The following is an 11,098-nucleotide window of genomic DNA, read 5'->3' on the forward strand; positions in this document are numbered from 1 at the left end:
AAAAGGCACATTCAACAATTATGTTGTGCCTCGCAGATGACATCATCACTGAGACGAAGAGACTGCTGCCGGTCTGTGGATGAAGTTAGAGAGCCTATACATGACGAAATCTCTAACGAACAAACTTCTTCTGAAACAACATCTGTTTGGCCTGCGAATGCAGGAAGGTACGCAACTCAGGGATCATTTAGATCAATTGAACACATTATCATTTAAATTTTGGACAGAGCTTGGTTAAAATTGGTATTGCTTGAAAAAATTAGGGTTTAATTTGCATCACTTCATACGTTAAACCTGCACTTTGATTGAAGCGGCATGGTTAAATTAGACCCTTGTCCCAATAAAAAATGTATAAAAACTTACAACATAAATATTACATGTTGCAACTATTGAGTTTGTATTGTGATCATGTCGTGTCAATTTCGAATTAGTGTCAAAATGATTAAACCGTAATCTAACCCAAAAAATTTCATTTCAATCTCGTATTAACCTAATTGGGATAGTATCGATTACGTGTGTTGTTGTCGAGTCATATATAATTTTACTATGGATCAGATTTATTTTTAGGAGAACCTCAATTTTAATCATGAGGTTATTGGGAATTTCCCTCTAATTTTATAAAATGGCTTAATTTTTATCTTTGCTGTAAATTATTGGCTCAATTTTCTAATAAATTTGGTGGAAACTTTTTATTCGAAATTATTTTGAAAATGATAAAACTAAATCAAATTTTCTATTATCAAAATAAAATTCACAAAAGAAATTATGAATGGACAAAATTAAGATGTTTTATAAGATAAGGACAAAATTAATTTTTTTCAATAACTTTAGAAGGAGTTAGCCTTATACAATTTATTAATTATAAGATTAAGTAGATTGATTTGTCTGAAACTAAATCTAAAAATAAGATTTGTTTGGTGCTGTGAGTATCCCATCATTTCTAGAAGAACAATTTGATTGAGTCCCTTTGGTTGAGCTGCTAGAGTTAAGAAAGCGTGGACCACTTGGCAGGGAAAAAACTTATCTTATCCCTAATTTTCTTCAAGCTTACCACGAAGTTACAGGGAAGCTTAAACTACTCTTAGTTGACTAAGAATGGAATTTGGGGGCAAAATCCAAATATGAGAAAGTATATAATAAAATACCTTACACCATTTTACTTAAATTCAACCATTTGGTGTGAAGCTGTTGTCTACCATATAATAAAATACTGTTAACCTTCTGTGATACATAAAAGAGGAACACCAAAGAAAAGAAAACATAAGATAAGAGATATAGCAGTCACTCAAGAGATATGTTTAGTTACTTTTACAGTTTCAGTCATTTTTTCTACACGTTTAAACCATAAGACAAAATTTTACCAGAGGAGGAGATGTGAATAAGTTCGATAAAATACAATTTCTATATAGATATGTCTGGTCTGTCCAAATCTGATATTCACGTATATCAATAATCATGATAACATTTATTTGTTTACTCTAATTTAGAGTGATTTTGTGGTGTGGAATGATTGTGAAAGGTGAGTCAGAAGCTGCTTAGGATATTCAGGTAGCCTGAAAATGCAAATCTTAGTTGTAACGTTCTGAAATATTTTTGTAACATCCTCAACAAAAAAAAAATAAGAATTTGGAATTGGAAATTAAACATCATTGGGTGCACATGACTAGAACAACATATTCATTTACTAATTAAGAACAACATTAGTTTCATTGTAATCAAACTCTAACTTTAAAAGACAAAAACCATTCTACCTATTAAACCAGAGCATTGAGCAATGCTTACATAATCTCGTCTCTAACTGGTAGAGTTTGATAAATTTCCGACGAGGAAAATTAACTATGAAGGAAAAAACCAAGCTTAACTCGGTAGGAACACTTCCCCAAAAATGTGAGGAAAGACATCGTTTTGGCCTCCTTGGAGCATAAAAGAAAATGCACAACCCTTCATATGTTGGGAGCCGCAATCGCAAATAAAGATGGATAGATGAGTAGGGGCCAAACCATCCCTATAAATGATGGTTCTCCGTTGCAAAAAAAATATGTCGGTACCGTTATGCAAACAGACCGTGTTCCCTTAAGTGAATCATCATATATGCCCTTAAAAGAATGCAATTTCTTTAATCAAACATCTGTCCTTAAAAAGAGCATTATTGAAGAGAGGAATGGACTATGAAGGAAGAAACAATGCTTAACTCGCTAGAAACACTTCCTCAAGAAAGTAGGGAACACCATCAAGTGATAATTATGAACCCATAACCCGATCTGCAAAAATTTTATTAGGAGAAAAGTATGCTTGCCGCAGCAACTTGTCAAAACTCATCAAGCCACATACTAAATCCGCATCAAAGCTGAATAACCATCTACTCCATTTGAACCTTATGATGATGGAGCATCTGAATCTCCTTTATAGTGAATAAAAGAAGGATGTCAATTATTTCCATCACATTTATTAACGTGGTGGGTTTAATTTTCAAAATATGGAGCAAGTCTTACATTTATATGACCACAACTGAAATAACAGTCAAAGATGAACATAACATTTCTTTTTCGTTTCTATTTCCGTTTCTTTTTAGAAATAACATTTCTGATATCTATTTGTGTGCAACTTAGCACATATATAATCCTTCTAATTCAGAAATGCTCATATATAAATTCACTCTATTTACTTGGAAACAATGGAAATACATATTAAGATGTCAAATGGAATTAAATTGGATCAAATAATTTCAATTAAAAACATCTCATAAAGATACAGAGATCATAGGCTGATGTAGATAGCATTCAAATCAAGTTACCTTTCAAGCATAGCTGGCATAGTTTTATCATAGACAAACTAATTATGATAGAAACGTCTAATAACAAAAATTAGCATACCAACAATGTTTAAAACAAAGTTAAGAAGTTTCAATCAAATTTCACTTAAAACATAAAGTTGGATCAGTTAAATAGATTATTGAGTAACTTGTTTTTCGGATGGAGCACATTCTGTCATATCTTGTTCTTCATCTGGAGCATATTGTGTCATCTCTTCTTTAAAAGGCAACTTCTCCTGTGAATTCTTTAGTTGTCTCATTCAAAGCTTTTTTCATAGCCATCTAAGAGATTTCTCGTCATGTATAGTTCGTGTTTGAACCTAGAAGTCTCCATATATCTTCTGATGATCGATTTACATATGCATTAAGAAAGTGTCATTTTCTTTGGTACGAGTGGTTTTCACATCCCAACATGAACTATAATCACTTCTTTATATTATTGTTTTTCGTGGATTGATACTTAGGATGTACCTATTTCCAAGCCTTGTTACTATCTGGTGATTCTGCCTCCTTGAACTAATAAAAGGAGTTCGTGAAGCTTCTATAACAACTATAAGACTCTCAGAACTACCCCTGGAAATTCAATAGATACACATGTTTCCCAATAGCATAGATTAGGAGTAATATAGATCTCTTCACAATTCTCATTAAAACCTAAAATTCAAGAGATGAAAAGTCCAAAGTTTTACCCGAAAGAATTATGCTTCTAAAATTCAATAGCTTTCAAGTAGTTGCTGGGAAAGAAAATATTTCCTGCAAAAAAAAATCATTATGGAATCAAAATCCAATGAGCAACAAATAGTAAATGCCAACAAAAACTCAGAAATAACTTGGAATTGGGCAATTCAAATATAGAGCTTTGTGCTATTAATATTTTAGCAGATAACGTAATGGAGGTTCATGACTATCACTTGATGAGATTCTGAAAGCATTGCTGAATGCTGATTTAATTGGTTTTCATAGATTTGATTTGCTTTGTTACCTCGAAGATTTGTTGAGCCACTTTCTGCAGAAGGTAAACCCTAATCGCACACCATCAACATCACAATAACTTTCCAGATTTGAGATCTCTCGGGGGGAGGTATTAATATGGAATGCACAGACACATTTACAGAGAAGACAAGAGAGGGGCGGAGAAAACAAGAGTTGTGAAAACAGTAGCTATAGTTATATAGGCCAGGCCATTTGTGTGAGATATTTAATTAGTATAAAATATTAAGCTTGATATATTCCAACAACCCCCTAAATTTTGAAAGTGCTAAATTACTCTATATTCTTATGGGATAAGGTACTAAAATAGACCTAACGTGTTTTGAAAAGTATCAATTTAGGCTCAACGTTCAAAATAGCACCAATATAGCCTTAACGTTTACAATATAGCATCAATTTAGGCCTCACGTACAAAATAGCATCAATATTGGCTTAACGTTTACAAAATATATCCAATTTAAACTAAACGTCACAATTAAATTAACCATATTATATTCTTTTCCTATTAACTTTACATGTTATTTTTTTATTTAGTTCTATTTTATTATTTATTATAATATAATTAATTAGTATTAGTGTCCATTAAAACCTTATATTTGTTTTTCATCATCATTCCATGATCCTAAATTCTATGGCTCATGTAATATATGAAAACTAAAAGTAATTGAATATTTCGAACGCTAGTTAAAATAATATTGATATATGTCATTGACTATCTACAATATTTCGAACAAAATTGTAGATATTCAATTACTTTTAGTTTGCATATATTACATGAGCAATGAAATTTAGGAGTCATGGAATTATTGATGAAAAACAAATATAAGATCTTAATGGACAAGAATATAATATGATTAATTTAATTATGACGTGTAGCGTAATTTGGATATATTTTTTAAACGTTAAGCTTAAATTTGTATTATTTTGTAAACTTTAAGCCTATATTGGTGCTATTTTGTACGTGAGGCCTAAATTGATGCTATATTGTAAACGTTAAGCCTAAATTGATATTATGTTGTAAACGTTAAGCCTATATTGATGATATTTTGAACGTTGAGCCTAAATTGATACTTCCCCAAAAACCTTAGGCCTATTTTGATACCTTATCCCTATTCTTATCTAATTACATTAAAAAACCTTATATTCTTATCCAATTGCATTTAATAACCTCTATACTTGTCCAATTGTATTCAATAATCTCAAAACATCAACTATCTCGTTGAAGTTCCAAGAGTTTATGAGGTTATCGAATGCAATTACACAGGAATAACTAACCATTTAGAACTTTTGAAAGTTCGGGGGAAGTTAAACTTTTGGGCCAAGTAGATGGAACAAGAGAAAATAAGAGAGTAAAATCATATCAGAATTTTATGGGTATATAATTTATTAGACCTCTCTTTTTTTTCCCTAACACATTGTTTAGTACTTCTATTTTGAAAACACATCATAGAATCTCTAAAATCTGTTACTCTTAACGTTTTGGTCTGTCGGTGTATTTAAAAAAAATTAACCGTTATATTTTGGTGTAAATAGGGAGACAAAAAATAACAGAGTAATAGGATCGTTTTGTATTCCAATATGACTGTCGTGAAAGATAACATATGTTTGCTTAAAAAAATTAAAAAATAGACAAAAGGACTAAAGGATTAAGCGTGACAAATGGTAGGGACCTCATAATGTGTTTTTCAAAATAGAAAGACTAAACAATATGGTGCGCAAAAATATGAAGACTAATAAATTATTTATACTAATTTATTAACCGAATTGAATTCATGTCTTGCAAATATTGTTTTGGCGTGACATAAGATTTTACTTTTTATTTTTTGTTAATATAAACATGGAAAAATACAGGAGGAATATAGTATTCATACTAATTTAGGGATAAGACTAGATAGATTTTAGGGATAAAACCAAGTTTAACCCTAACGTCTTAAGGATGTGTCGATTTAACGTTAACATATGAAACAATATAAATTTAAACGTTTCCAAGTAAGATCAATTTAAGTCCTACGTTATAGAAAATTAGAAAAAAAAACATGTTTTATTAGTATATATACAAAATTAGAAAATTTTTGCTAAAATGCTAGTAAAAACTAAATCGGCTACATATAAATAATCATAATTTTATGTCAAATTGTCTAAAATATTTAGAGTGTTATTAATATAGGTATAAAAAGTATATGAATCTGCTTCAATTGATCGATAAACTTATTTGAAAGATTCGACGTGATAATTAAATAACAGTAAATCAGTCTTTTTATATTTTCGATAACGTGGGGCTAAAATTGATCTTGCTTGGAAAAAAATTAGGGTTTAACTCGCATCATTTCATACGTAGGGGCAAAATCTCCACTTTGACTGAAACATTATGTCAAACCCGGCCCAAAATAAGATCAGATAAGACGGTGAGACATTACCACTGACTTATTATATAAACCAGTAGTAATATCTCTCAATTAAGGAGAAAAATCAAATCAAAAACCAAATTCTGGTTTAAAGCTAAAATGAATAACATATATCGTTTCCAGCTTAACTTTTTCATACGGAGTCCGATTAATGCGATTCAAAAACCCCTGGAAACATAAGATAAAAATAAAGAACTTTCATTTAGGACTCCATGACAGATTCGGCTTATCTGGTCAAAAAATGCATCACAAGATTCAGATATGAATCTGATCTTCCAGCAGCACCTATATAGACAATTCTCTATATCACTAGCTCAAAGTTATGACTTAATCATAACCGATATCACACTATTCCATAAGTTCTCAACTCCAGCTAATTATAGATATACCAGTAGATAATACAAACAAAACAAAAGGACACTGCCAAAAACAAGTTATACAAGTGTCCGTATACTATCCACATATATGTACATGAACAAAATGGATGCAATACCCTAGAGACGACTTGCACCTCGTAGCTGTAACCGAACCTCGCCCTAGGATCGAGTACCCCTCTCGGTACCTTGCAATTCCTCGCCTAAAACAAAACAATAAAAACATTTGGAAAACATGAGATAAAAATCACAATAAGAAACTATCAGCTCTAAAAATCAACTTTACTTAATATAACTACATATATAGACATTTATAAAGGATTTAATCAAAACCTTGTAAAATATACTCAAAACTAAAGTTCATAATAGGATCAAGGTATTAAACCAAAAACCAAAAATATATAATCTTGTATCCATTCTTGAGTTCATCCCCTTATAATTCAAATCACAATTCACAACATATACGAGACGTCTCTTAACATTGCCTATCCCATATGATCTTACCCAACACTTCTCTGCCATACCCAATAGGTCTTCAGACTGTGTACACAGGCCATATTTCTCACTAAATATGGTCTTTGAAAATTAAATCCACCATACCGAACTACTCCCAATGGATACCAAACATTTAATTCCATATATATATATATATATATATTGAAACCAAAAACATATATGTATATGTATATACTTCACTTGATCATAATCAAGCTCACAAGTGTTCAATTCTCCAAAATATCAATCCTTAATCAACTAAAATTCCAAAGTTAATCAATCAACGAAAACCTCAAATCAACATAACCAAGTAAAATTTGTAATTCATATATAAACATAGTCAATAGTTCATTTGAACTATAATTTCACAATAAAAAGCAAGATTGTGAAAAACCTCAATTTTATAAAATTTCGGCATAACCCTAAAATATCAATTTCTGGAAATTCTTTGATTATCTATATATATATATATATCTGTATACATTAATGGTGTACAACCTTTGATCCATTTCACACTTTGGTATACAACCTTCAATTTGTCTCACTAATATGTACGACCTTATAGGTGACCTCCCATTATGGTGTATAGTAGGTAAAAATGACCGGTCAACGTCTGGTCAACGCGCCATGTTAGCATTTTTTAACTTTTAAAAAATTGAATTGTGGGGCCACCAATTAAAATTACTTTTATACCCATTTCTTTTCCGTTAATTAAAAACCCTACTTTCTTCCTCTTTCAACATCTATCTCTTGCAGTCTCTCTCTAACTCCTATTTCTCTCTCATCTATTTCGACTCATTCCTCTTCAATCTCTTCCATTCTCTCTCTAGTCTATTCTGCCATAACCAATAAATTTGTAACATACAAAAATCACAAAATTGTATTTTCACTAACTCAATTCATATTGAAACCTTTTTCTTTTGTAATTTTAACAGAATAATAGAGAGAGAAAAAAGAGTTAGAGAGAGAAAGTTTTATTTCATTAGATCAAGATCGCTGCCTTATTTCATTTTAATCATTATCTAACACCTCCACCAAGCACCACCACAAGTGGTTTTGTCCCGTCAGTCCCGGTGTTATCACCGTTGACGTTGGTGGCTCCAGCGAGTTCCAGTCGGTGCAGGAGTTCTATTTCGAATAAAACGTGCCCACGGAATTTATTAGAAAATGATAAAATTGAACCAATATTTTACGGCAAGGATAAAAATTAAGTCATTTTATAAAATGAGATGGAGAATCCCAATAACCTGAAGATTAAAAGTGAGGTTTTCCTAAAAATAAATTTGATCCAAATTAAAATTAAATATGACTCGACAACACCACACGTAATCGATACTATCCCGATTAGGTTAATACGAGATTGATATGAAATTTTTTGGGTCGGACTACGGTTTAATCATTTTGACACTAAGTCGAAATTGACACGACATGATCACAATACAAACTCAATAATTGCAACATGTGATATTTATGTTGTAAGTTTTTGTACATTTTTTTATTGGGATAAGGGTCAAATTTAACCATAACGCTTCAATCAAAGTGCATATTTAGCCCCTAACATATGAAGTGATGCAAATTAAATCCTAATTTTTTCAAGCAAGACCAATTTTAGCAAAACACTGTTGAAAATTTAAAAAGATTGGTTTACTGTTAGTTAATTATCACATTGTATCTTCTAAATAAGTTTGTCAATAAATCGAAGCAATTTCATATATTTTTTAATTGTTGTTTATAACTATATTAATAACACTGTAATATTTTACACAATTTGATAAAAAAAGTTGTGATTAATTTATATGTAGCAGATTTAGTTTTTAGCATTTTAGCAGAATTTTTACATTTTTTTTAGTAATAAACTAATAACCTAAAGTGGTAGTAAAATACTAATAAAACATGTTTTTTCTAATTTTCGATAACGTATGACTAAAATTGATCTTACTTGGAAATATTATACTTAAATTTGCACCATTTTGTACGTTAAGGTTAAATCAACACTACATTTAAAAATATTAGGGTTAAATTAAAGACTAATATTTGGCCCAAACTCTTGCAGTGAGAGACACCCTGTGTCACATGTAAAAATAAATAAAATAAATTATAGGTAAATACTTATGAACTTTTAAAAATTTAGAGAACAATTGAAGTTTTGAGGCTTTCGAATTTAATTATATAAAGATAGAAGTTATTAAATGCAATTGGACAAAAATAGGAGGTTATTAAAGATAATTAGACAAAAATAGAGGGTGTAATTTAAAACTTTAAAACTTTAGGGAGTAGGTGAGGTTTGAGAGTTAGGGATGACATCACCTATATAATTGGACTTACACCTTTGCTCTTCTCAATCGCCGAATAGCAATTAGGGTTACCCAATGTTCATAGATATCTCCTCTTTGAGATCTGAATAGCAGATAGCCCTTATATCAATTATGGACACGGTTAGGATTAGGGTTTATCTTCTCCAGAAAGTGGCGTAATCAATTCTATAGAAATCAATGGTTAGAATTAGGGTTTATCTTCTCTATCAAGTTAGCATTCAACAATGCTTTTAGGATCTCATCTCTAACTGCTCGTTCGTCGGGTAAATTTCCAATGAGAATCAAGCTTAATTCGGTAGAAACCCTTCCTCAAGAAAGAAGGGAGGAGCATCAAGTGATGGTTATGAACCCTACAAAATCATCTTCCGGATTAATAACCTCCATAACTTTATCTGCTAAAATATTATTAGCAAAAAAGGGTTGTGTTTGTTTACAGGTGAATTGAGCAATTGTAACTTCTTTATTTGCTTTTGTTTTTTGTTGCTCACCAATCCATATGTATTTTGAACCTGTCTTTTTTTTTTTTTTTTGCAGGAAACTATCTTGCTTAACAAATCAAATTACTGCTTACAATTGTTTATGGTAAATCTTTGCACTTTTTCTTTGTTGGGTTTTATGTTTTAATGGCAATTCTGAAGATATAATGAGTTTTGCCGCTACCCTATCTTATTATATGTGTTTACAAATGGTGTATCATTATTAATCTTTCTTTAATTACTTGTTTACTATAGTGGTTTTTTTAAAATGATTATGCCAAAAGGTGAGAATTTGAGGATTGTAATTGTGATTTCAATAGATCTATTGTTAAATGTGTTTCCTTATGAGTGGCTTACATAAGCTGTCTGATGTGTTCTATGATGATATGATATGATTATTTGAAACCCTATATGTTTGTTTTAAACTGGATATGCTAATTTTTGTTATTAGATGTTGCTCTCTGGTGTGTTTTTCTATATAACCTAGCTATCTGATGTGTCAGGATGATATGATTACTTGAAATTGAAACCACAAGTTTGTTTATGCTTTTTTTGTTATAATAAGTTTTTTTGATACAAATCAAGATTGTTTGTTATATGATGAGACTATGCTGGTGATGCTTGATCTGAATATTATCTAAATTTCATCAGACAATTATCTTTGTTGTAATTTCATTCATTTCCAACTAGTTGAGATTGCGGCTTTGGGAGTAACCATTTTTAGCTTAATTTGCAATGGAGAAAATTGCAGAGTCCAAATCGTGTTTGTTCATTTAGTAAAACATTATCAATTGTTCATTTTAGTTTGGCAATCCTAGACATTTCTCTCAAAATACTAATTTGTTGTTTGTAACAAATTATCACGAAGTTGTTGGCGTCTGATTTTCTGAAATGGTATTATTGTTTTGCTTCAATTCAGTTGCATACTTTTAGGCAGATTGATTCAACTCATGTACTTTTTATGCTTCTCCTGTATTCTTGTTTGGTATTTTCTGGTAGTAATTCATTGCATTTGTAATGACTATATTATATGGGTATTTTAATTGTTTGATCAACACCGAATGAATTTAAATCCATTGAACATCTTAATCTATTTCCATTGTTTCCAAGTAAAGAGAGTGAATTATGAGATGAGCATTTTTGAGGATTATATATGTGCTATGTTGCACTGAAACTGAATTTGAAACGAAATGCTGAAAAGATAAGGAAGAAGAGTTCAACATAGTATATA

General features: G+C 30.7%; 1 long non-coding RNA gene across 1 annotated transcript; it reads right to left on the reverse strand.

Annotated features, from left to right (window-relative positions):
• Positions 1 to 2,262: 2,262 nt before the first annotated feature.
• LOC136201322 (uncharacterized) lies at positions 2,263 to 3,876 on the reverse strand. The gene is made up of 3 exons (XR_010673785.1): positions 3,795 to 3,876; positions 3,502 to 3,565; positions 2,263 to 3,385 (listed from the first exon to the last, which is right to left on the reverse strand). It is a non-coding gene; the product is annotated as an uncharacterized lncRNA (long non-coding RNA).
• Between the last annotated feature and the right edge of the window lie 7,222 nt (positions 3,877 to 11,098).

This window comes from Euphorbia lathyris, chromosome 7 (genome assembly GCF_963576675.1).
Source record: "Euphorbia lathyris chromosome 7, ddEupLath1.1, whole genome shotgun sequence".
Classification (NCBI taxonomy): Eukaryota; Viridiplantae; Streptophyta; class Magnoliopsida; order Malpighiales; family Euphorbiaceae; genus Euphorbia; species Euphorbia lathyris.